The 27498-nt window shown below is 39.9% G+C and overlaps 1 pseudogene; it reads left to right on the top strand.

Moving 5' to 3' along the window:
* Positions 1-1338: 1338 nt before the first annotated feature.
* On the top strand, positions 1339-27497 carry LOC148026057 (uncharacterized; annotated as a pseudogene).
* Position 27498: the final 1 nt, after the last annotated feature.

Here is a 27498-nt window from a genome sequence, read left to right as displayed (position 1 = left end):
CTAAATAGAGGATTAATTAGACCTAGTAGTTCTCCATTTGGTGCACCTGTTTTGTTGGTAAAGAAGAATAATAATACTTATCGTATGTGCATTGATTATCGTGCCCTAAATAAGATTACTGTAAAGAATAGATATCCAATTCATAGGGTCGATGATCTTATGGATAAACTACAAGGTTCTGCCATATTTAGTAAAATAGATCTTAAATCTGGTTATCATCAAGTGAGTTTAGATAAATCTCACTACAAGGGTACACACGTATAGCGACGCTAAGTAGCGACGTTTTTTTCCGACGTCGGTATTAGCCTCGCTTTTAGCGTCGGTATCTGTGTCTTTAAAAATGTCGGTATTTGCATCGGTATTTAGCGACACAAATACCGACCTTTTTAAAGACGTAGATACCGATGCTAATAGCGACGACTTACTGCGATAAAATTTTGCCGAAACCTGAACGTTTCTTTCATATGAGCGCACGAAAGCAAAGAGAAAGAAAGGATTGTGAGCAAGAGAGGGAGGTGAGCAAGGAAGCAAGCTGTGAGCCGCACGTTAGGAGAGGAGCGTCGCCCGCACGAAGAGGTCATGGAAGAAGAAAAGAGCACGACGGTATGCCCTGTTTTGGTTTCTTTACAATCTTTGTTTTGCTTTGCAATGTAGGTTAGAAAGTGTTGGTTTGTCTTCGATCTTTGTGTTGCTTTGCAATGTAGGTTAGGAAGTATTGAAAGAGAGAGAAATGGAAGCGAGTGTTTTCGAAATTTTTCTTGTGTTGGTTTTTATTCTTTGCAATGTAGGTATGAAAATGTATGTGTGTGAGCATAGTTTAGAGCCGACCTCAAAGATAGATAAGTTTAAAGCCAAACTCAAAGAGATAGGTATGAAAATTTTAAAAAAAAGACCTGAAATATATATAGTGGAGTGGTCCCAATATACAAGATAGAATATTTATTAATTTATCATTCCATTACATCGCAGTCAAGATGTTTAGCACTCACGACCAACATGGTGGTGATCGTGAGGCTTGGCTCAATCAACGTGTCCCCTGTCCATGCACGCAATGAAAATTGGCCATTCGTCGGAAATGTCATTTTTTCATAGAGCATGTGCAACGGTTGGAGAGTTTCGAGTTGAGATAATCGACCAAGCAGTCTTGAATTACGAGATTGCGGTAAGTTCTCTCTCATTACGTACTATATGACATGTAATTGATTTAAGTATAACAGTTTGGGGTTATCTTAAAAGTTAGCTCCTTAACATCCTTTGTAGGGTCAGGGCCATGTCGATACATTGCAGTCGGCAAATCTCTTGCATCCAGTAAGACATGTTCGTCCGCGCTCTATACAAATGCCGTCCAAGATAACTAACTGTCCCATAGAAGGTGATAACTCTCAACCCCCTTCTGTGGGTGAGAATGCTGGAGACATGGATGATCCTCTTGCTTTTTTGGAGCCTGAGTTAGAGGACATGATCGAATCATTGCTTCCGATGGACTTGAAATCCCAAGATCCTTTAATTGCAGAGGCTGCCATTCCATTGTATGATGGGAGTCGGGTATCCCGTTTGAAGACACTTCTTGCATTGTTGAGCATACAAACAAAGTATGGACGGAGCGATGTGTGTGACAGAGCTATTCAGGTATATTATGATGTGTATGATTCTTTATTGAAAGCGATTAAAATGTGCTATATAGTACTCTAATAACGTGCTTCATTGCAGTTTGTAGAACGTTGAAATCTTACATTTTGCCTATCCAAAACACGATGCCTGAGTCTCGTGACGATGCAAGACAAGTGCTGCAAAAGCTAGGCATGGATTCTAATTGCATTCATGCTTGCCCCAATGATTGTGTTCTCTTCCGGGGAGAGTTTGAATTGTTGGCCACATGTCCCAAGTGCGGTGCAGACAGGTATCGAAATGACTTGCAAGGACAGACTGTTCCACATAAGGTTTTGAGGCACTTTCCGCTGATACCACGTGTTCGTCACATTTTTCGGACCAAGAGTTTTGCAAATTTGACTACATGGCAGGGGGAAAATCAATCCACTGATGGTGTACAGCGTACACTAGCTGACTCACAAGCATGGCATCACATTGACGAGACTTTCCCTGACTTTGCAAAGGAGGTGAGGAATCTACGATTCGGTCTTGCCATGGATGGGGTAAATCCTTTTGGTTTATGTTCCACCTCCTATAGTGTATGGCCTGTGGTCCTTGTTAACTACAATATACCGCCATGGCTTTCCACTAAGAAAGGACACCTTTTGCTCAGCTTTCTTGTGCCTGGATGATACAAAGTCAAGAATATGGATGTCTACCTCTCTCCACTGATTGATGAGCTAAAGGAGTTGTGGGAGGGAATTGTAGTGGAGGACATGAGCAAACATATTGGTAGGTGATCCGCAACTATAAGGGCAATTCTTATGTGGACCATGCATGACTTTCCACGTTATAGAGAATGCTCTAGTAAAGTGTGTTTTCTTATTTTGCTAGTTTTCTTTGAGCGATGTTGTGTTATGGCATGCCTCATTGTACATGTGTGTTCTGCATGGCTAGTCACGTCAAGTTACCATGCATGTCCTCTGTGTGGACCAAGGTTGGATTCTCATATGTCAAAATCTATGAAGAAGATGGTATTTGAGGGACATCGGGCTTTTTTGCCAGAGGGTCATGTCATGAGAGAAGGATTTCTTGGTCGCCCTCCTGCGAGAATGAACGCACTGAGCTGGTTTGATCGCAGGATGGTGGACTATGAGCTGAATTATTGGAAAAAACTAAAGATTAACCACATTTTAGATCCCATGCACATTTTTAAGAATGTGGGTAGCTTGCTATGGGACCACCTCACTGGGCAGCGAGACACACTAGGAGCGAGGATGGATTTGAAAGTAGTGGGAAAGATGGAACCATATTGGCCTGTAAGTGGCATCGACGGTCGAGTGCAATTTCCGCACGCTCCTTGGGTTTTTCCTGGCAATGAAGTGCGACGACTAAAGGAAAACATCAAGTCCTTTCGCACGCCGACTGGCCTAATGCGTTCTCTCAAGACAACATTCACAAAGTATGACCAACTAATAGGACTCAAATCCCATGATTGGCATAATATGTGTCAGGTATGTATGGTATGAGGCTGCCTATGGCATGATTCTACATATTAGATTTCAGAATCTCCGTTTGTTTATACACAATGTTAATTACATGGTTTTCACAGTTCGTATTGCCGATCGCAATCGCGGGGTCTCTGACATCAAAGGTATGGACAGCCATTTACAAATTGTCCGAGTTGGTTCAGTTTGTCTCCCAAAAAGAGATTCACACATCATCGATTGAATCGGCAAAATGCATGGTAGTAGAGACTGCTTGTCTTTTGGAGAAGTATCTTCCCAGTAGCATGCTCACGATACAAACCCATCTTCTAGTGCATATTGTAGATGAATTGCAGGTTGCAGGTCCAGTCCATAGTCGATGGATGTTTTTCCTTGAACGGTTCATGAAGACCTTAAAGGGATTTGTGCGACAACGGGATCGTCCTGAGGGTAGCATGGCTGAAGGTTGGTTAGTGTCGGAGGCCCTGGTGTACATTTCTGAGTGGTTGTCCACTGTGGACCGAGACAAAGGCTTGATATGATCACTTAAGGAGGATGATCGTTTGAATGGAGATGTCCTACTGGGAAACGGAATAGAGAAGAAGATGGAGCATCCATGGAGTCCAAGGTGAACCGATTTTGTATGCTGCATAGCGTTACGATGGAGAAGTGGTTGCAACGGTATGAGAATGCTCACGCTGAGCGAGAGTCTGCAAGATCTGTTTCGACGAAGTACGCAGCAACGACCCATTCGATATCTGAAGGGCTTAGAGGAGATGCCTCTACTCATGTCCACTAGATGGCTACATGAGGCCCTAACCAAAGCATCTCAAGATGGAGAAACAATTATTACTGAAGAAGAGTGGGACTTCTCACGTGGATGCAATCCCAAGGTATGGATGCAATCCCAAGGTATGCAATCCCAAGAAATTACAATCTATATTGCAAATCACATCTAATATACTTGTTCTTCTCCCAGTATAAGGTTCATAGTGCAGCATGGTCACGTGGACGACATTTCAGAGTAGAGCACATTGACAACTTACGCTTGACAATGGACTGTGGAATGATGGCAATGTTTGAGCAGGAAAGCCGACGACATGCCACAGATCCAAACCGTGTAGTTGCAGAGATGGAGTATTTCAAATGTTTACAGATGCACTTATCCATCCCCTTTGACCCACCATTTAGACCTACAGTCGGGTTGCTCACTCTCTCTACGTGGGTCAAGTCCTAGAGAAACCAAGTGCTATGCATCCATGAGCTTGTAATTGATACATTTAATGATGTTTGATGTAAATGTGTATATGATTAAGTTCTCAAAAAATTGAGAAATAGCCTCGTGCATTGTGAAAATCCATTCTTTTCATGTTTCCATATACTAATGTGTAATTGTTGCGATGAGAGAAGACACCGAGCCTCACACTTGTGTTGTACTTTCCTTTATTTAACTTAACTATCATGAATCGCGTGGTGGGGGGACTTGCTCAAGATGCTGCCTCGAACACACACAGAATGCACAAGGAGAAGCTCACTCAAGAGACAAGAAGAGAGATGGATGCCAATACATTTTCTTGCTGGTTTCTTCTTCTTCTTCTTCTTCCACACACTTTACAATGTACACAAAGTATAGATAAGATACAACATAAAGGAAAGTGGCCTACTAAGTCAAACAATGCATAATCGACTACACTAATTGACTGGCGCTATAACTATGCTAGCTGTAAATAGGTGTAACAACCTAAATATAATAAGTAATGCACTAGTGGCCATGTGAGAGTCATAATGACCACCGACATGCTAAGTGTAGATGTGTGGACCCATCTAACCAGGCAGTCCATCATCAATGTCCGCATGTGTTGAGCTTGTCATCTCAACACTCCCCCTCAAGCTCAACTACATATCTACAACTCCAAGTAAGCCTCAAAACTTTTGAAGCTTCTCTGTACCCAATGTCTTCGTGAAGATGTCAGCTATATGATCCTCTGTGCTGACATACACCAAGTCAATCTCACCTACTAGTACCTTCTCTCTCACAAAGTGGTAGTGTACCTCAATATGTTTTGTCCTGGCATGGAACATAGGGTTCCTAGCCAATTGTATACTACTCATGTTGTCACAATAAATGACAACCGGACCTTCCACCTGCACATCCAAATCAGCCATTAACTTTTGTAGCCATACTACCTCACATGCTGCAATAGTAGCACCTCTATACTCAGCCTCTGTACTCGACAAAGAAACTGTAGATTGCTTTTTGCTGCTCCAAGCAACTACTGCACTACCAAGAGAGAACATGTATCCACTGGTAGATCTTGTTGAGATATCGAGCTCCACTCGTGATACGCCAGGGTGACCGTTGTGTATTTATGTCACCGACTTGTCAGTTGCAAATGCGGTTGGTACACCGTCCATGAATAATAGCTACATGATAGCTATCCTTATCTACTCTAGTTCGTGGCTCAGTTAGTATGCCACCTTAGTTAGTTGAGTTTGGTTTGAGACCCATATATAGGGTTCTTCTATTTCTTTGTATGAGAGTTTTTTTGGCTTACACAACTAAGAAGAGAAAAACAGTTTTCAGCCTCCACCCTTGTGTGTCTTCCCCCATTGTGCAAGCAAGAAAGCTACAAGTGAGACTCCTTCCCTCTCTCCCACAATCTTGACATGGTATCAGAGCCTTGTTCGTGGTAAGGAGCTCAAGAAAGCAAGCCAAGCTCGTGGTGTTCTGGTAAGAGGAGCAGTGTTGCTTTCATTTTCTGTTTTGGGAGCAGATCTCTGCAGGTAGCACAGCCGGAAATTGCAAGAGTGCATTGTCTCAGGTTGAGACGCCCTTCGCGGTGAAGCAAGAGGGCAGTATATGCTGCGGGCGAGAGCTTTAGCTCTGGGCAACCTTGTTTTTTTTATTTGAGGCCATTTCGGGCCTGTTTTGGAGGCGGAAGTTCTCTGCACGCACTCAGAAAAAGGCCCAGTTTTATGCTGTGCAACCACTGTTCTACAGGTCAGTGAAAAGTTACTGTAGAAATCGCATCGTATGCTTGTGCGCAGAGACATTGGGAGTTACAGAATCATCCCTGTTGCCTGTTGATGCAAAATCGTCACTAGGAAGTGACTGTGTGGTCAAATACCACTTTCGCCAGTTTTGCAGATTTGCCTTTGTGAGGCTGAAGCTGTGTTCTTTGCAGTGACAGAATTTTTTGCAGTGTTCAGTAATGGCGTCTGATTCTCTCTCACAGATTGTCACTGAAAAGCTTGACAAGAACAACTTCCAAGCATGGAAGTTTAGAATGACGAATTTCCTTATGGGAAAAGGATATTGGGAATTTGTTGTAGGAAATGAAGAAGAACCAGTTCTTCCTGATGTTCCCAATCAACAGCAAATGCAGGCATTTAAAGCATGGCATGAGAGAGCCAGGAAAGTTATGTATTGGCTGTCTATCAGCATTTCAGACTCTATGATTGTGCATATTCAAGATGTAAGTACGCCAAAGGAGGCATGGGATACTTTGTCAAAAATGTATAGCACAAATACGCAAGCCAAGAAAATGCAGCTCAAGCAAGAGTTGCATAATGTGCAGAGAGAAAATATGAGCATTAATGACTACCACATGAAGGTTAAGAAGATTGCAGATGCACTTGCTTCCATTGGGTCGCCAGTGGAAGATGATGATTTAGTTTCTGTGACCTTGAATGGTCTAGGAAAGGATTATGCACAGTTTCGGACATCCATTTCAGTTCGTGAAAGATTTCCTGACTTTGAGGAGTTGATTGCTCTTCTAATCTCTGAGGAGCAGAGAAATGGTGGTGCATCTTCTTCAGGAGGAACTTCAAAAGAAGCTGTCTTCTACTCAAATGCTGGAAGAGGTAGAGGCAGAGGTAGAGGAGGCCGATTTGGAGGCCATGGCAGAAATCAGAATATGCAACAAACTCAAGAAAACCAGTCCTATGGAGGAGGACGTGGTAACTCTAGAGGCAGGGGGAGCCAAAGAGGTCGTGGTGGATGGCAAAGAGGCCAAAATGCAAACAGTAATGTTGAATGCTACTATTGTGGTAAAATGGGTCATATGGCTAAACACTGCTATAAAAAGCAAAATGACATCATGAATGGAAAACTGCAACAAGGGAATTATGCATCTTCTAGTAGACAGGGTGATGACAGAAATGAGCATTTGTTTATGGTGCAGCACATGAACAATTCTGTGACAAGTGCAGAAGAAAGCAACGATGTGTGGTATGTTGACTCAGGTGCATCAAACCACATGACAGGTCATGCAGAATGGATGGAGGATGCAAGGAAAATGGAAAAACTAGGATTTGTGGAGACTGGTGATGATACTGCACACCCTATTGTGCAGATTGGAAAAATTCCCTTGTCTATGCAGGATGGGAAAAAGAAATACCTGTCCGATGTATTTCATGTCCCGAATATCACCAAGAATCTGGTTTCTGTCGGTCAAATGGTTGAGCAGGGCTTGCAGGTCAGATTTAATCCTCATGGATGCTTTGTTGAGGATATGAAAAATAAAGGTCGCTTGATAGCAAAAGGAAAGAAGAAGGGCAGAATGTTTACGTTGGATGCAGACATGTCTGAATTGAGTGCAGCAATGTTTGCACATGGGACCGATGTAGTTGTAGATATTGATATCTGGCATAAACGCATTGGTCATGTTAATATACAGCGACTTAAATCAATGCAGGCCCAAAACATTATTGCAGGATTGCCCAAATTCAAGGTTGCAGAAATGCATAAGGTATGTGAAGCCTGTCAGTTTGGAAAACAGGCAAGGAAACCATTTCCTAGACATGTTCAAGAGAGTGAGAAGCCATTGGAATTAATCCACTCTGATGTGTGGACTACTAAAGCTGCATCTCTTGGAGGCTGTCATTATTTTGTCACTTTTATTGATGACTATAGCAGAAAAGTTTGGGTGTATTTTATGAAAAAGAAAAGTGAAGTTTTTGGGCATTTCAAAACCCTTAAAGCTATGGCTGAAAAAGAAACAGGTCTGCAAATAAAATGCCTAAGGTCAGATGGAGGGGGAGAGTACCTCTCAAATGAGTTTGCAAAGTTCTTGCAGGAGCATGGCATAAAGCAGCAATATTCATGCAGTTATACCCCACAACAAAATGGAATTGCAGAAAGGAAAAACAGGCATATTGGAGAGGTATCTCGTGCCATGCTCAATGAAAAAGACTTGCCAGATTTTTATTGGGCTGAAGCAGTTGCTACAGCAGTCTACATAATGAACATGACTCCCACTGCAGCAATACATGGAATGACTCCAGAGGAGAGGTATACTGGTAGGAAACCAGATATTTCTCATTTGAAAATTTTTGGTTGCATTGCCTATGTACATGTGCCAGATGAGCTGAGATCCAAGTTGGATCCAAAAGCTGAGAAGTGCATCTTTATTGGTTACTCTCTACAGCAAAAAGGGTATAGATGCTATAACCCTTCTACTCGTAAGTTTACAGTGAGCAGAGATGCTGTTTTTGATGAGATGAGTAGCTGGTATAAACCAGTAAATGTGATTGATGATGTAGATGCACAAAATGGTAATGCTGCACAAAATTCACAGCAGCAGTCACAAAATATTAGTGGACCTAGAGCATCCTCTAGCAGTGGTTCACATTCTTCGCCATGGACAGGGAGATTGAGATCAGAAGATTCTTCTCAAAGCAATGCAGATAGTGGTATGCAGGTATCACGAAAAGGAAAAGAGAAGGTAGATCAGCCCATGTTTGATGTGAATGCAGGTCACTCTTATGTGGATGGTGAATCCAGTGGCTCAGAACAGAGCATTGATGATGAGTTGGGTATTCCTTCTATTGTTACACCTGGAGTAAGGAAGACCAAGGATGTTTTGAGAGCACCTGGGAGTGAACCTATTTTGCGCAGGTCTACGAGAGCTAGGTATCCTGTGGATAGGCTGAAATATGATGGATTTACAGCCATTCACTATGCATATATGGTCAAAGTGATACAGGAACCAGAATCCACATCTTTTGAGCAAGCCATGGGAAAAGAAAAATGGGAGAAAGCCATGGATGAAGAAATGGATGCCTTGGAAGAAAATGCTACATGGGAGTTAGTACCTTTGCCTAAAGGTAAGAATGCAATTGGCTGTAAGTGGGTTTATAAGGTGAAGCACAATGCAGATGGTTCTGTGAACAGATACAAGGCAAGATTAGTAGTCAAGGGGTATGCACAAACATATGGCATTGACTATGAAGAAACATTCAGTCCAGTTGCAAGGATGGCAACTGTAAGAGCAGTCATTGCTATGGCTGCATCAAAGGGATGGTCTTTACATCAGATGGATGTAAAGAATGCATTCTTGCATGGTGATTTGCAAGAAGAGGTCTATATGGAGCAGCCACCAGGTTATGTGCATGCTGTTCATCCTGAGTTTGTTTGCAGGTTGAAGAAAGCCTTGTATGGCTTGAAGCAAGCACCTAGAGCATGGTCTGACAAGATAGGGCAGTATCTTGTCACTATTGGCTTTCAGATTTCCAAGGCAGATTTCTCACTTTATGTGAGAAAGACAGAGAAAGGTATTATGCTGCTTGTCATTTATGTTGATGATTTGATTATGACAGGTGACAGTGATGAAGATATCCTTCATGTGAAAATGCTATTGAAGCAAAAGTTTGAGATGAAGGATTTGGGAGAGCTGCGTTATTTCTTGGGCATTGAGGTGATTAGATCACCAAGTGGGATACAGCTCTTGCAGAGGCAGTATGGATTGGACATGCTGTCCAAATATGGGATGACAGGCTATAAGCCTATTTCAGTTCCTTTGGAGCAGAATGTGAAGCTAAGCGCAAATGCAGGTGAGCTTCTGGAAGACCCTACTATGTACAGACGCATAGTAGGAAGCTTGATTTATATGACTATTACCAGGCCAGATTTGAGCTATGTTGTTGGATTGGTAAGTCAGTTTATGCAGGCTCCAAGGAAACCGCATTTGGATGCAGCTAGACGCATACTCAGGTATGTGAAGTCCACATTGCAGTATGGACTATTTTATGAGACTGGGGTTCAGATACAGCTGCATGGATACACTGATGCTGATTGGGCTGGTAGTATTTCTGATAGACGATCTACCAGTGGATATGTGTTCTCTTTTGGGAGTGCTGCAGTCACTTGGAGCAGCAAGAAACAGCCTACAGTTGCCTTGTCAAGCACAGAGGCCGAGTACAGGGGTGCAGCAATGGCTGCATGTGAGGTAGCTTGGTTGCATAAGCTACTTTATGATATGCATGAGCCTACAGATGGGCCAGTTGTCATTTATTGTGACAACATGAGTAGTATACACTTGGAAAATAACCCAGTCTATCATGCTAGAACAAAGCACATTGAGGTGCATTATCACTATGTGCGAGAGAGGGTTTTACTAGGTCTTATTGATCTAGTTTATGTTAGCACAGAGGATCAGGTAGCTGACATATTCACGAAGGCATTGGGCACAGAGAAGCTGCGCAAGTTTAGAGACCTGCTTGGTGTGCAGGAATTGGGATTGAGCTCGAGGGGGAGTGTTGAGATATCGAGCTCCACTCGTGATACGCCAGGGTGACCGTTGTGTATTTATGTCACCGACTTGTCAGTTGCAGACGCGGTTGGTACACCGCCCATGAATAATAGCTACATGATAGCTATCCTTATCTACTCTAGTTCGTGGCTCAGTTAGTATGCCACCTTAGTTAGTTGAGTTTGGTTTGAGACCCATATATAGGGTTCTTCTATTTCTTTGTATGAGAGTTTTTTTGGCTTACACAACTAAGAAGAGAAAAACAGTTTTCAGCCTCCACCCTTGTGTGTCTTCCCCCATTGTGCAAGCAAGAAAGCTACAAGTGAGACTCCTTCCTTCTCTCCCACAATCTTGACAGATCTTCTATCAGATATACTACTAGCCCAATTTGCATCTGTGTATCCAAACACCTATACATCTGTACCTGCCTCATAGAAAAGTCCATAATGTAATGTGGACTTCACATATCTCAATATGCATCTGACTACATCCAAATGTGGCTTTCTAGGTACTTGCATAAACTGACTCACAAGACCAACAACATAGCTCAAGTCTTGCCTTGTAATGGTCATGTAGATCAAACTCCCCACTATCCTCCTGAACATAGTAGGGTCTTCTATCTCATCCCCAACATCAGCACTCAACTTTACATTCTGCTCCAACGGGACTGAAAGTGGTTTGCATGCTGTCATACCATACTTGGACAACATATCCAAGCAATACTGTCTTTGGGACAGCCATATACCATCATCACATCTGATCACCTCAATGCCAAGGAAGTACCTTAGCTCACCTAAATCCTTCATCTCAAACTTCTTCTTCAAAAAGTCATTGACTTCAGTAATCCCACTATCACTATCACCTGTAATAATCAAGTCATCCACATAGATGACTATGATGACCAAACCTGCATCTCCCTTTCTCACATAAAGTGAGTGATCAGCATCAGAAACATAAAAGCCAATATTGATAAGATACTCTCTGATCTTGTAAGACCATGCTCTAGGTGCTTGCTTGAGCCCATAGAGCACCTTCTTCAACCTGCACACGTACGTGGGATGCTCTAAATCTTCATAACCTGCGAGCTGATCCATATACACTTCTTCCTACAAATCACCATGCAAGAAGGCATTCTTCACATCCATTTGCTACAACTTCCAACCTTTGGCTGCTGCCAAAGCAGTCACACATCTGACAGTTTCCATCCTAGCAACTGGACTGAAGGTTTCATCATAATCTATGCCATATGTCTGGGCATAGCCTTTTGCAAAACCAGCCTAGCTTTGCACCTACTAATAGAACCATCTACATTGTGCTTAATCTTATAAACCCACTTACGTCCAATAGCTTTCTTGCCCTTCGGCAATGATACTAGATCCCAAGTCTTATTAGCCTCTAAATCAACTATCTCCTCATCCATTGCTGCATCCCAATGACTATGACCAACATCATCCTCAAAACAAGTGGGCTCAATATCCCATTAGGGCCAAAAACGTTTCAAAAATGGCACTTTTAAGAAAATGATTAAGTTACTAATTAGTTGAGGTTTTAAAATAATGAACCCTCTAAATTTGGCCATTCAGACGTGATTAATGAGAGAATTTATTATTCATTTAAGAGGTTAGCCATTAAATGCCTAAGGACGTTAACTCATGTCAGATGTCACTTTTCGGCCATTATTCTTTCATTTTGAATATTTTACTATCACGTTTTCCACCAAAATCACGCTTATTTTTTCACATGCATTCATTTGAATCATCGTTCTCTCCTCTTCACTTTGTTTCTTAGTTCTTAAAGTAGATTTTACTCTGTCGTAAAAATTCTCACCAAAATCACGTCCGGCTCTTACCAGCAGCGTGCATTGGTCTCCCTTCGTCTCCCTTCGTCTCCTTTCACAAAATCTTGAGAAGGTGATCAACAATCAAAAGAGTCTCTACACAGAGGATCAATACCACTTTCCGATTGAGCTATAGAGATATGGTCCTCCATGGACCTGAGACGAGATCATCTTGTTAGTTTTCAGCAAACCCAACTAGGTTGGGACATCCAAGCTACATCTTTACTTCAACCCCTAAGATATCCATTCTGTAAGATTTTGTTTCAACTAAATCCAAGCTTTTTCTTCAATCTCTTCAATTTGATTCATAAGAAAATGGGTAAAAGAGTCCCATGGTGTTGATGCAAATTGGTAGGGATAGATATACTAAGGATAATCCTTAAGCTAATAGAATAGAAAGTGAAAATTTTCACTTTGATCTTGACACTTGAAAATAGAATATCTTCATTATACAGTGTTGTAATATCAACTTTTTAGCAAGGACTAATTGATAAGACAAGGATAATATATTATAATTAGAAGAAAGGAAGTACTTTGATTTCTGGGAGATAAAAATATTTACCTAGTAATAGATTAAAAATATTTATTATTCAATTTTGTCTCTTAAAATATAAAAAAATTAAACAAGTAATAGATAGAAGTATTAGTGATATTGTGTATCATATCAACTTTAGGACTAAGATGATTTTATGTGTGCAGGATGCTTCGAAGAATATGAAGGATACAACTTTTTACTTAATATTAGCTCTTGGGAGTATTTTTCTCATCATATCCTCAACTATGATTAGCACTATGAGGTTTCAAGTTTCAATATCTTCAATTGTGATTCTTATTAGCACTATCAGATTTCAATACCTAAATGGTGGCTTGATGTCATGGGATGATACTACTCATGATATCATATCCTAGCAAATCTCTTAAGATCTATTCCCTTGATTTGTAAGAAGAAATAGAAATGACTTGAATCTATTTCTTTCTCTCAGAACTCTGATTCTAAATCAGATTGATTTTATAATTAAAAGCATCACTACATTATTGATGCTTTATCCTTGTATATCTTTTTTCAAATGTAATATATCTCAATTTCACAAAAAAAAGACCATCAAAATAATTAGTCTCCATTTCACAAAAAAAAATTACATAACTTTATTAGGCTTTGAAAAAAATTTAGAATTTTTTAAAGCTTTTTTCGAGCTCGTTTGCTATTTTAAAAATATTTTAAAGCAAAAATGGCCTAAAAGAGACCAAAAAAATCACAAAAAACCACCCAAAAATAGCATGGCCGATACAACGCGAATATGGGTAACCAAGACGCTCGGTTACCCATATTCGCGTTGTATCAGCCATGCTATTTTTGGGTGGTTTTTTTGTGATTTTTTGGGTCTTTTTTATGCTATGTTTTGCTTAAAATATTTTTAAAAATAGGAAAAGAGCTCAAAAAAATTCAAAAAATTTTCCATGAGTTCAATAGGCTTTGTAAAAATTTTAGAAATTTTTAAAGATTTTTTTGAGCTCATTTGCTATTTTTAAAAATATTCTTAAGCAAAAAATAGCCTAAAAAAGACCCAAAAAATCACAAAAAAACCACCCAAAAATAGCATGGCCGATACAACGCGAATATGGGTAACCGAGCTATTTTTAAAAATATTTTTAAGCAAAAAATAGCCTAAAAAAGACCCAAAAATTCACAAAATAACCACCCAAAAATAGCATGGCCGATACAACGCGAATATGGGTAACCGAGCGTCTCGGTTACCCATATTCGCGTTGTATCGGCCATGCTATTTTTGGGTGGTTTTTTTGTGATTTTTGGGGTCTTTTTAGGCTATTTTTTGCTTAAAATAATTTTTAAAAATAGCAAATAAGCTCAAAAAAATCTTAGAAAATTTGTAAAACTTTTTCAAAGCCTATTCAACTCATGGAATTTTTTTTGAATTTTTTTGATAGGTTTAAGATCTCACAAAAAATAAGTCATTAAAAGGGGGGTATACTTTGCACGCGCATGTTTACTCCTTCACGATACTGAGGGAGGAGGACCCCTACGGAGATTTTGTTGTGCCACTCTTGCACCATATCAAGTCATCCATGATATGCAGCGAAAAGTATAGTACCAAACATTATGCTTTTTGCCACGCTCGCGCCGTATGAACTGCTCCACGATACAGTGCGAATATGACCCTACGAAAATATGGCTTTGCTGCTCTCGCGTCATATCAACTTATCCTCAAATGGTTGACTTTATGAATTTATGAATTATCCTTACATTGTTGCTGCTCATGCTCATAAGATCACCCTAATGAATAAAGATTTTAATATGATTAGCAGAATAAGGTATCGAGGATGATGTTTGCAAGAGAAAAATCGATGTACTTGGACTTGTTAATTATAAGAGAATGGGCGAGGTGTATGGGCAAATGGTTATTAATGTTTCTTGCACTTCTGAGGAAGAGGACTATCTTAGCATATCTCATGAGGACAAGTCCATGCTAGTTGTAAAAATGATATTTAATTGTTAGATTCTGTAGTTTATTATTGCATAAGGTAAGGCATTTTGACTCTAAAAATTTTTAGTATATAGAATAATTGTGCTATTGATTGCAAATAACACTCCTTTATTTTTGCTATTAGCTTTAGGACATTGATTGTATCTCTTAACCAATAAATCTCTAAAATTATGTGTATTGTTGATCCACTGTTATCAATGGATTTTTTTTTTAGATTTGGTTCAAATATAACAATGTCTTTCAAAGCTTTTGATTCCATCACAACTACCATAAATTTTTTTATTACATCGGATACACTCACCAGAGAAATTATCCTCATGAACTCTCTAAGTGGTATCCATGGCCAAGGAAGAATGTGGGTTGAATGGAATACTGCTTGCTTTTTGGTTAATTATTTATTTTATTTGATTATCTATTTTAGTTACATGTTTCCATTTGCAGTGCTGGCAGGCTCCTGAGTACCTTCTTGGACACCACATATAAGGATATTGTTGATCCTAGAAAACCATATAACTCTCTCTAACAAGAAGTACCATTGCAAAGTCACAAAGACATACAGATACTTATGGAAAAAGAGTGCTTTTCAAATGTCTGCAGGACAATAGATTCAAAGATACTCAAGATAGATGGAGTGAATGTAAGTCTCTTTCATATTGTTGGTTTTTTTAGGGACCCCTTTTTACCAACTTGTTACATTTTTTCTTGCAGTGCTGACAGGCTCCTCTTTCGAAAAGTTTCTACTTAGCCAGGATACCTTCATTCTTTGTAAATTTGCTTATTTGAAGCAAGCCACGAAGATATGGAGGGGTACAAACCATGATAAACGTATTCTTCTTGAGATCCTTCCAGCTGTCATGGACTTTTTAATATCCTGAGATATTTTGAATTTGAAACTCTGCACCGTTACCTTGTCAGGAATCTCTCAGTTTAGAGATGAAAGACTTGGCAATGGCAAATCTTCGATATTCCCATACCTATCCGCTTTAGAGGGAACCACATACTGTGCATAATATATAAAAACCTTGCATTCACTAAAAAAAGACACAGTTTGATCGACATAAATAATGTCTGCCAATACCTTATGAATGGCATGGAAAGTCCCACTTAGGCTTTCCACAGGTTGCCATTCAATACTTGTTGACGGAAAGATATCTACAATGACGAACCGTTTGTTAGAACTTGCATAAATGGAAAAGAATTATATACATTATTCAACTAATAACTTACAATGTGTTTGTTGGGGAACACATTCGTTTGGAGGCAAGTGCATATCCTTGGCCATGTAAACATGTTGCACCTTGACAAACCAGCCTTCGGGCATAATTTTGAAGGCAATGATACGCCCCTTCCAATGATGTTTTATATCATCTCGTTTTCTTCTTTTCACCTTATGAGAGCCCTTGCAAGATGGCAGCATGGTAACCCAATCGTTTACAGCAAAGGTTTTGGGCTCAGAATTTCCATCTGCTCCCTGGCTATAGACTGTGCAAGAGTGTATTAAACGAGAAGGGCGCCTGGAGGAAGCCATGAAAAGAATGAAAGCGTAGAGAAAGAAGCTCAAAGAGGGGTGAATGAACTAAAAAGTAGCGCCAAGAATACAAACGAGTATGTATTGGGCGCCAAAAACAATATTGAAAGATCTCCCGACTTTCAAAAAACTCATTATTAATTTCATCACATCTCTGTCACGTATTTTGTCAGATTTGTAAGTAAATAACGTCTTTGGGACTCCAAAACATGTCAGACTTTAGGGGTTTTGGCTAAAAAAGAAGAGAGAATCACGAAATGGACTCCACTATCTCTAAAAAAGAGGAGACAAGAATACCATATTCTTGCACACGTGGCGAACTCTCTTTGGCCCTTTCCTTAATCCCGTGATTAACAAAAGTGCATTTTTTGAAGCATTTTTGGCCCTAATGCTCAACTAGTTTTACCATATAAGCATAATGGTGAGCTGCATAACCTTCAAAACCAAGTCTTTTAATAGGGTATCTGACCTTGCTAGATCTGCGTATCACCGGATCACTCAATGGAGCATTTATATTATTATGAGCTCTCTGTACACTTGGTGTCCTCACTGAAGGAATGCCAAGCTCATCATCCAAGCTCTCTGAGTCACTGGAGTCTCCATCAAGAACTACATCAATGCCTTCTGACACTTTATTCTTTCCTTTGTCTTTACCTGTAGTGCTACTAGATGCACCTGAAGATGTAGAGCTACTCCTTAGTCTTCCAGACCAAGGACTACCAGATGATGTCTCTGGTCCACTAAAAGTCTGTGATTCTTGCTTTTCAGCCTGCACATGAGTGTCATAATCATCATCAACATCTAATGCATCACCACTTGATGCATACCAACTGCTCATTTCATCAAAGATGACATCCTTGCTCACTCTTAACTTACATGTGACAGGGTTATAACATCGATACCCTTTCTGCTCTAAAGAGTATCCAATAAAGACACATTTTTTTGCCTTTGGATCAAGCTTCTTCCGTAGCTCATCTGGCACATGAACATATGCAACACAGCCAAATACCTTCAAGTGCGATGCATCAGGCTTCTTGCCAGTAAAGCATTCTTCAGGAGTCATCCCATGAACTGCAGTTGTGGGAGTTTTGTTCATAATATAAACAGCAGTATGAACAGCCTCAGACCAAAAATGCTTAGGCATATTCTTTTTAGCCATCAAGGCGCGTGTAACTTCTGCAATATGCCTATTTTTTCTTTCTACAACATCATTTTGATGTGGGATATACCTGCATGTGAACTGTCTCTTTATCCCATGAGACCTCAGAAAATCAATGAACTCATTTGAGAGGTACTCTCCCCCTCCATCTGACCTCAAGCACTTTACTTTGAAGCCTATTTCTCTTTCAACTACAGCCTTGAAAGTTCTAAAGTGCTCAAACGCTTCACTCTTTTCCTTCATAAAATATACCCACAGCTTTCTAGAACAATCATCAATGAATGTGACAAAGTATGAACTGCCTCCAAGAGATACATTTTGTGTAGGCCCCAAATGTCTGTATGCACAACATCAAGGATATTTCTACTTACATCTCTGTCATGTGAAAAGGGTTGTCTTGCCTGCTTACCAAACTAACATGCTTCACATACCTTATGAAATTCTGTAACTCTAAATGTAGGCAAACCTGTAACCAACCCTTTGGACTGCATTAATTTCAGCCTTTGTATATTTGCATGTCCAATGCGTTTCTGCCAAATTTCAATATCTGCCAATAATACCTTTTCCTTTAGCATATATAGCAGCATTCATAGTAGGAATTCTAGCATCTAGAGTAAACATACATCCAACTCTACTTCCCTTTGCAACTAATCTACACTTGTCATTGAAGTCTTCTACAAAGTAGCCCTTTGCATTAAATCTGACTTGCAGCCCTTGCTCTACCATCTGACCGACTGACACCAAGTTCTTTGTAATAGATGGCACATGTAATACATCTGAAAGACTCTTTGTCTTACCATCATGCATGGATAAGAGAAATTTTCCAATGTGTGAAATTGGGTGGCATAATCATCACCCGTCTACACATAACTTGCATTTTGCAAATCCTGCATTTCGCCAAACCATTCTACATGGCTGGTCATATGATTGGATGCACCTGAATCAACATACCAAACATCATTATGTGTTCCCTTTCCTGTAATAGCATTCAGCATATGTTGCATAACAAACAAAAGTTCATTTTTATCTTCATTCTGTCGTGAAGACGATGCATAGTTTCCTTGCTGCAACTTACCACTACAGATATCATCTTTCTTAGCATAACATTGGGCTATGATATGACCTGTTTTGCCGTAGTAGTGGCACACAATACCAGAGTTGTTAGAACCTCTATTCTGCCATCCACCTATTCCTCTAAAGCTTCGTAACCATGACCTCCTGAAACCTGCATATTGCCAAATTGCTGATTCAATCTATTTTGTTTTAGTCTATGTGCCCTTCCTTATGTTTTAGAAATACTTTTTGACAAAATAAATAGTAGGTGATATTAATAAGAAGATTATGGATATCATATAGTGCAACCATTGAAATCTTAAGCATGCTTATGATATGTCCAAACTTTAGTATTTGGATATTACATTGGTCATCTAGGATGGACTTTTGGAAAGGAGTTTCATGTCTTGTGATGAAACTAGTCCCTAAATAGCATTTATTTAGCAATAACTAGAATAAATGATGTAAAGTTGTACAAAATATAAATGATTAAGGTTTCTTTCTCTAAATTATTCTCAACCTGTTTACCACTTTTTTCAGATGTCTCACTCTGCATGTTGATCTTTTCAGTAATCATAAGGGATACCAACTCATCGAAATCTGGAAATGGCTTTCTAACATATACGGAAGTTACAAAAGACTTCCAAGCCTTTTCATTGTTAAGTCCACCCAAGGTTGACGACACCAAATCATCATCATCGGGCATTGCATCAATCGCTGCCAAGGCATCTGCAATGCTCCTTACCTTCAGTGCATACTCATTGATAGACATCTTCCCTTTCTTCAATGTATTCAACTCTTGCTTGAGTTGAATTTTTCGTGCCTTTGTATTTACACAAAACATACTTTCAAGTATGGTCCAAGCTGCATATGAATTCTCTACATTTCTAATGTGTCCCAGCATATTATTGTCAATTACTGTAGACAACCAATACATGACCTTTTTGTCTTTTGCATTCCATTCCTTCCGTGCCTTTGTCTCTTCTACAGTTGGAGGATCACTCACCTCCAGTTCCTTTTCTTCACCTGAAACAAACTCGTAGAGGCCTTTTTCAATAAGGAAGTTCATGACACGGAACTTCCATGAAGGGTAGTTATTCTTGTTGAGCTTCTCAATGATGGGGCTTCCACTATTCTCTACCATTATCACAAAATTAATACCAACTGCAAGCAAATCTTCCGCAACCCTCAACCTATAGTGCACATCAATACACGAGACAGCCTTTTTCACTGACTGCTCAAAAATACATGCAATCTGCAATCAGTTTGCAGATAAACCTTGTGTTTACTTTTTGGTAAACACCTTTGAACTTACAGATCTGAAATCTATAACTTGTGCACCCACTATCGGTCAATACAGTCGAAGTCACAGTGTACCCTGAAACTGTTGTCCACAACCTTCTGGCTCTAAAACGGGGTCTGAAACGGCCTCAGATGCCCAAAATAACTGCGGGGAAGCTCTAAAGGGTCTATCTGCAGAATATAGAGCGCTCTTCGCACACACCAAATCTCACTGCAATCTGATAATTTTGCTCGACCTTGCTTCCGGTGCCTCCACAGGCACTATCCAAGAGAGAGAGTGGAAGAATGGGAGAGCTTCTTACCTGTGGCTTGCTTGCTCGAATCTTGCTTCTTCTCCTTCGCTTCAACCTTCAAAATCAGCCTCTCTCAGTGGCACGGCTCTGATACCATGTCATGAATGGCGTGGTGTGGGGACTTGCTCAAGATGCTGTGCCGAAGACACACAGAATGCACAAGGAGAAGCTCACTCAAGAGACAAGAAGAGAGATGGAGGCCAAAACGTTTTCTTGCTTGTTTCTTCTTCTTCTTTCACACACTTTAAAATGTACACAAAGTATAGATAAGATACAACATAAAGGAAAGTGGCCTACTAAGTCAAACAATGCATAACCGACTACACTAATTGACTGGCGCTATAACTATGCCAGCTATAAATAGGTGTAACAACTTGAATATAATAAGTAATGAGTCAGTGGTCATGTGAGAGTCATAATGACCATCGACGTGCTAAGTATAGATGTGTGGACCAATCTAACTAAACGGTCTATCATCAATGTCCCCATGTGTTGAGCTTCTCATCTCAATATTAATGTCATCCTATATGAATAATGAATCAAATACATCAGATTTTATATTATATTTCAACACTCAAACTTCCATCCTCGCTTACCGTTTAGAGTTTTGCTTGCGGTGATAGATAAAAGGGTAATTTCATGTGTGTTTCGCACAAAATAAGTAGTAAATACTCACAAAAATGTATAAATGAGGATAACCTGAGGCAAACCCTCATGCTTTATCCTCATTATACACTCACAGATACATCCATAATTTTCTTCATCCATTCCCTATTTTTTTTCCTTTTAAAGAGTATTTTTATCTATTTTTCTTATTTATTATCATTAAAAATGGAGAAAAATTAGCATTATTTTAGAGATAGGGCTCTTGATTCTTTAAATAGCAAACATGTAGATTTTATTGGTGTTTTGTTTCATGCTTTTCCGATTTTAAGTCCAAAAATCCCATTTTAACTCTAAAAACCATGCTTTTCGGGTTTTTCTCATTTATTTTCCACACTTTAAGTGTATATTTTTTTAGTTTTTTATCATGAAATACTAAAACCAATAGGAAACAACATGTCCATCAATTTTTAGCCCATATGAACATTGCTAACCTCATCAAATGCGAAAAAAGAGCCATTTCCTTTGTAAAAATGTCATTACCGTGTATTTTTTATTATTTTGGGTTTTGAAACTTGTTGTGGGTCTGCAAACCAGGCCCTATTTGATGCTCAATCCACCTCCACACACTGCCATCTTTAGCCCACCTTCAGTTTGGAAGCAATCTGGTACCATGTCGGACGAGCATTCACCAACCAGGCTTCATTCTTCTTCACACGCAGGAACTGCCCCTTGCAGGAGAGAGAGGGAGGAGAGAGAAAGAATAAAAAGTAGAATTTCATTCCCTTCATCATATTGCATGTGGTTACCATCAAAATCTTGCCCTCTCTGCATGGATCAGGAATCTTTCCTTCTCTCTCTACATTATTGAGTATCCAAGAGGCACATACATCCCCAAAAAATGGGGCATCAATAAAAAAAACACCCCTTCCTACATCACAACATGTTTTTTCATGATTTCTTCATTTAGAGTTTCATTTGATTTCATTTATAAAATGTCCACTTTTAAAAAAAAAACACTTTCACACTACTATGGAAGGGTTTTCAGCCTGTTTAGGGATGCAAACGGGCTCCAATTCGCGATCCGATTGGACGGCTAGCTTCGTGACATCGAAATCTATAAAGTTGCACCTTGTCATGCACTCTTTGGCTCTCAAATCCAATAGCTACTTTACAACACCAACCCTTGTGGGGATTAAATGGGGGGTCAAACGACCTTCGATCAACGAACTGAGGTTTGCATTGGATTCCTGACATCGAAATGCATCTAGAAAAACTCTAGCTTGGCCATCCACCACCGTTTGATTTTTCATGAAAATTGGCTCTTTAACACCTCTCGAGCACTTTTCAGCTCCAAAACAAGCTTCAACATTGAAGAAGGGTTCAAATCGAGTCCTAAAATCTAGCTCTCATTGGCGACCATAAGATAGGGTGACTCAGCCCGTCAAATCCCACGAACGAATTTGCACATAAGCACAATCACAAAGAGCATCAAGCTGATACAAAATAGATACACAACAAAATACATCACAGCTCTCACCCTACCCCCTTGTCAAACCAAGGCATGAAATCCACGATGAGTAGGCCTAGCATAATCTGATAGAAAGTCAAAAGCTAGTCACTAACCAACTACTGCGCCAACACAACCAAGCTAACAAGAACCATCAAAGAGGTCATCCTCAGTGGTGGTTTGAACTACCTATAGAACTAAGGACAACTCAACTAGGAGCTCCTACTAGGGGAGGACTCTTATATCCGGATCAACAAATATTATCTTTTAGCACATTGGGTCTTAAGCCTCTTATTTTCCATACTCAGGCATGTAAAAAGGAGAGAGCTAAGCGTAGTGACCCCAAGGGAGCAAGGGATCAGTATCAGGTCCTGTCTCGGTACCCAAGAACCTACGAAGCCCGTGCAAGGTGACACTTAATCCTTTTCTAACGCTCACTTTGATTTTCGCTCCAACAGTCTTTTATTCTTTGTTTCTCAGCCTTAGAAGCCACCCCTCAGAAGACAAGGCATCGGCCCCGGGTCTTACTCATCCCCCCAGGAACCTACCAAGCCTTCGCAAGGCGATAAACAACAGCTGAAGGATTTTTCTTTCTTTTCATTTCTATTTTTATAGGGGTTAGAACCCCTTTTTACGCACCTCTGTATATTTTTATATTTCAGACATTCATGGGTTTTTTCTTTTGGTTATTTTTAGCATGCTTTTCTAACTGCCTCACAACTAACAAAAACTCCTAGAACGGCCGCCTAGCAGGTCAACATAACAGGTCACTAGAACTCCCATCTAAAACAGGTCTTACAATGCTTGACTATGCCTTGCAGGAGGCAATGACTACTCAAACCTCGCCCAGACATACAGAGCCTAATCCTGGGACTTCATGCCTTGATTATCGATCCCCAATAAGAAAAGAAATCCCCCACAAGTACGCAGACACATATAGCATGAAAAGATAGGTACTCATAAAGGAGATATATCACCTAGATAGGGCCACAAGAAGCTTTAGCACAACAAAAGGCTCCCTCCAAACTCTTCTTTGAATCTATCTGGCACAGGACTAAAACAGAAAACTATTAATTGCACCCACACCAAACATATGAATGGCCCTCTTGGCCTAAAGAAATAACACATTGCACTACAAACTAATTGGACCTCTTGGCCTAAAATGGATACTTCATTCTAATCCATGCAATATAGGATCTCCTTGGCATATACAACACATCCTATCAAACTAATCAGGATACCAAGGATAGCATAAAATAGGAGGACTAGCCTCATACTACTCATGCTAGTCAGCTAAAATCTTTATCTACGCTCTTTGTAGATCCACTAGCCCAAGCCTTTCTACTGATATCTCAGTAATGATGGCCATCTCTTCTTGGTACTATGAGCTGAATGAATGACACCATTAGGTTGATATATCTCATCCCCTTGGTCGTCATTCAAATGGATCGCTTGTCCCAACTTTCCAGTAACTCCTCCTACAGGGAGAATCATGATCATTCAACTCTTCTCTAATTGGACCATTACATATGTCACTGATACGATCCAAACTAGACAGAGCTTCAATCCTAGACTCATCACATAGATGCATTTTAGGGTGGCAGTCCCTATTGTCAGATGTCACATTATGGCCTTTAGTCTCATCCTCTTGGAAATCCATCAAAGCATGTCCACATGCAATTCTTGGCCCTTCATCTGACACACCACCAGTTTTTTCACGGATTTTGGGCCTCCAAACCCATCTCATTTTCCTTTTCATATTCTTAGACTGCCTCATCTACCCACATTGGTCCAATCGACTCACTGTGGATTTATCACCATTACCAGATGGCCTCACAGCCTTATGGATTCTATTTAGTACATGTGGACCTTTGGCATGCCGCATCTTCTCTACACAAGATGTTTTTACTTGCCTTTGTCCACTCTGCAACAACTGCTTAGCCATAGGAACCATGCTTTTACTAAAAGGAATAGTATCTACTCGAAAGCATAATTCATCTATAAATTGGAAGGCTCTCTCAAGAGCCTTACTAGGAGCACAACTAGAACCACTCATAGAACACTCATCTAAGCTTTTAGACCTAATGGTTCTATCAATTCCACCATCACAACTACCTCTCATGGAAGTGTTGTAAGCCTTGATGGGACTTACCGGGCTTGGAATCTTTTTATCCCCAGGGGGTATATTATCCCTACTATTGCCATTTTTTGCTTGGAGATTTTGGCTACCAAGGTTCCTCTCATAGGCTGCGTTAGTATCAACAAGTGAGCTGTCTCCTTGTAGAAATGGTTGGAATCCAGGATGCACTTTTACTGAGCAGGGAAAACTCCAAAAGTTTTCCCAACATCTCTGAATATGTCCCTCATAATCAATGGTATTCATCTTTGCTTCCCTTAACGACTTAGGATGCCCCACTTGGATTTGCATGTTAATCTCTAAGCCACTCAAAAAGAGCTCACATAGCACATCACCTGGCAATGCAGTAGCTCTTTTTGGCCAAAGCCTCAGAATATCATCAAAGGCTCTAGCGTATTCTTTAACAAAAGGATAAGACTCTTGCCTAATCTGCATCAGATGCCCTTAAACTTGGGTCATAGGCACCTTCTTCTCATATTCATCTAAAAATAGATCACTCAACTCCTCAAAGGATTTAATAGACCCCGCTTGGGAGGCTCCAATACCATTTTCTGGCCTCTTCCTTTAGGGTATTGGAGAATACGAGCATCCGATGAATATCATTGAACCCACTTGCAAGGCAAGTTAGGCTGTATTCTCGTAAATGCATCATTAGATCCTCATTAACTAGCCCATAAAATACTGGGAAATCCCTATAAGAAGGAGGGCATTTAGTCCTCTTTCTTGGGATCAACATTGGGCCATTAAAATCCTCATATTCATGACCTAATTCTAGTATCTTGGGGTCTATAACCTCTTCCATTTCCACCTTTACTAGTGTAGGAAGGTTAATATAATCCTTGCTATCCCTTTCTACCAACTCACAGAGTGGTCTAGGGAGTCTTATGCTACGCAATAAGGAGTGTACTCCATCGCTTGATGTTGGTGTTTTAGTAATTATATCCTCATTTGTTATTGTTTCCCTAGAATTAGAGGTAGGTTCTAATAGAACCTTCCTTTATAATAAGGGTTTTCCACATATGTAGATATCTTCCAATGCTTTATGGATCTGCAAAATTGCACTTTGAAACCCAATTGCATCAGGCCCTAGAATCGGAGGTATCTCTTGCTCATATGCATATATTACTTTGACTAGTGGCATCACGGTCTTTTCCTTCAAAAACTTATCGCTTTTGAGGATCACAAAGGACAGTGCCATCCTAACATCACTTTTGCTCCCTAATCTTTCCTCTAGCTCCCATGGACTATCTCTCATGATTACTCCATGGGTATTTTCCCATAGTGACCCAAACTCCAGTATGGTGTCACTTTTAGGGCAAAGGGTAAAGTAATCGGCCACATTTCTAGCCAAAGATCCCATTAAACCATTTATAATGGATAAGGTATCTTTAGGGTTACGGGGATTCCTTGGTTTCATCATCATGCTCATGGCTGAAACTTTAGTATGCCTATTTTAGCATGCACCGCTTCAAGGCGGCTATCAACTATATAATAAAGCTAACATGTCCCTTATAAGACCAAGATTTCGAAAACCACCACTTATAGGCAGCTCCTGACAAATGCACCACTGATGGACCTAAAATGGGCCGACACTGGCTAAGGCACTAGCCAGCGGACCTCATGCTCTCAATAGACAACACCACCACACGGCCTCGTGGCCCAAGAGTGTTTGTCGAGAGATACACTATCCTAAACACTAATTATTGTGTGTTTATAGTCCTTAATCCAATGGATGTTTCCTTTCCTATCTCCTCGGAGGAAGATTATACATATATCGACATTAAATGCCACACATTACACACACAAGGGCACCCCACTGGCTGATTGCCATGGCCCTACTGCAGCTCTCCTACATCTTGGGGTTTGGCCCCTCAATGTGCTGCTTCCACACATAGACACATTTGAAACCAACTCCCCTCTTAGTGCTAATATATTTAACGTTCTAGGAATGCACTTATCCATCCCCTTTGACCCATTGTATAGACCTACAGCCGGGTTGCTCGCTCTCTCTGCGTGGGTCAAGTCCTAGAGAAACCAAGCGCTATGCATCCAAGAGCTTGTAGTTGATACCATTTAATGATGTTTGATGCAAATTTGTATATGATTAAGTGCTCAAACAATTGAAAAATATCTTCATGCATTGTGTAAATCCATTCTTTTCATGTTTCCATATACCAACGCGTAATTGCTGTGATGAGAGAAGACACCGAGCCTCACACTCGTGTTGTACTTCCCTTTATTTAACTTAACGTCATCCTATATGAATAATGCAGAAAATACATCATATTTTATATTATATTTCAACACTCAAACTTCCCTCCTCCCCTACCGTTTAGAGTTTTGCTTGCGGTGATAGGTAAAAGGGTAATTTTATGTGTATTTCGCACAAAATAAGTAGTAAATACTTACAAAAACATATAAATGGGGATAACGTGAGGCAAACCCTCATGCTTTATCCTCATTGTACACTCACAGATACATCCATAATTTTTCTTAATTTTCCTCGTCCATTCTCTATTTTTTTTTCTTTTAAAGAGCATTTTTCCTATTTTTCCTTATTTGTTCTTCTTTATTATCATTAAAATGGAAGAAAATTAGCATTATTTCAGAGCTATGAATCTTGAATCTTTAAATAGCAAACACATAGATTTTATTGGTGTTTTGTTTCATGCTTTTCTGATTTTAAGTCCAAAAACCCCATTTTTACTCTAAAAACCATGCTTTTCAAGTTTCTTCCATTTATTTTTCACACTTTAAGTGTATATTATCTGATTTTTTTATTATGAAAGACTAAAACCAACAACAGACAACATGTCCATCAATTTTCAGCCCATATGAACATTGCTAACCTCATCAAATGCGAAAAAAGAGCCATTTCCTTTGTAAAAATGTTATTACCCTGTATTTTTCATTATTTCGAGTTTCGAAACTTGTTGCAGGTCTGCAAACCAGCCCTATTTGAC

Source organism: Lygodium microphyllum, chromosome 14 (genome assembly GCF_053477565.2).
Source record: "Lygodium microphyllum isolate KBCC chromosome 14, Lygodium_microphyllum_v1.1.10, whole genome shotgun sequence".
NCBI lineage: Eukaryota > Viridiplantae > Streptophyta > Polypodiopsida > Schizaeales > Lygodiaceae > Lygodium > Lygodium microphyllum.
Note: the sequence above shows the minus strand (reverse complement) of the source record. Positions and strands in the feature narration are given on the sequence as shown.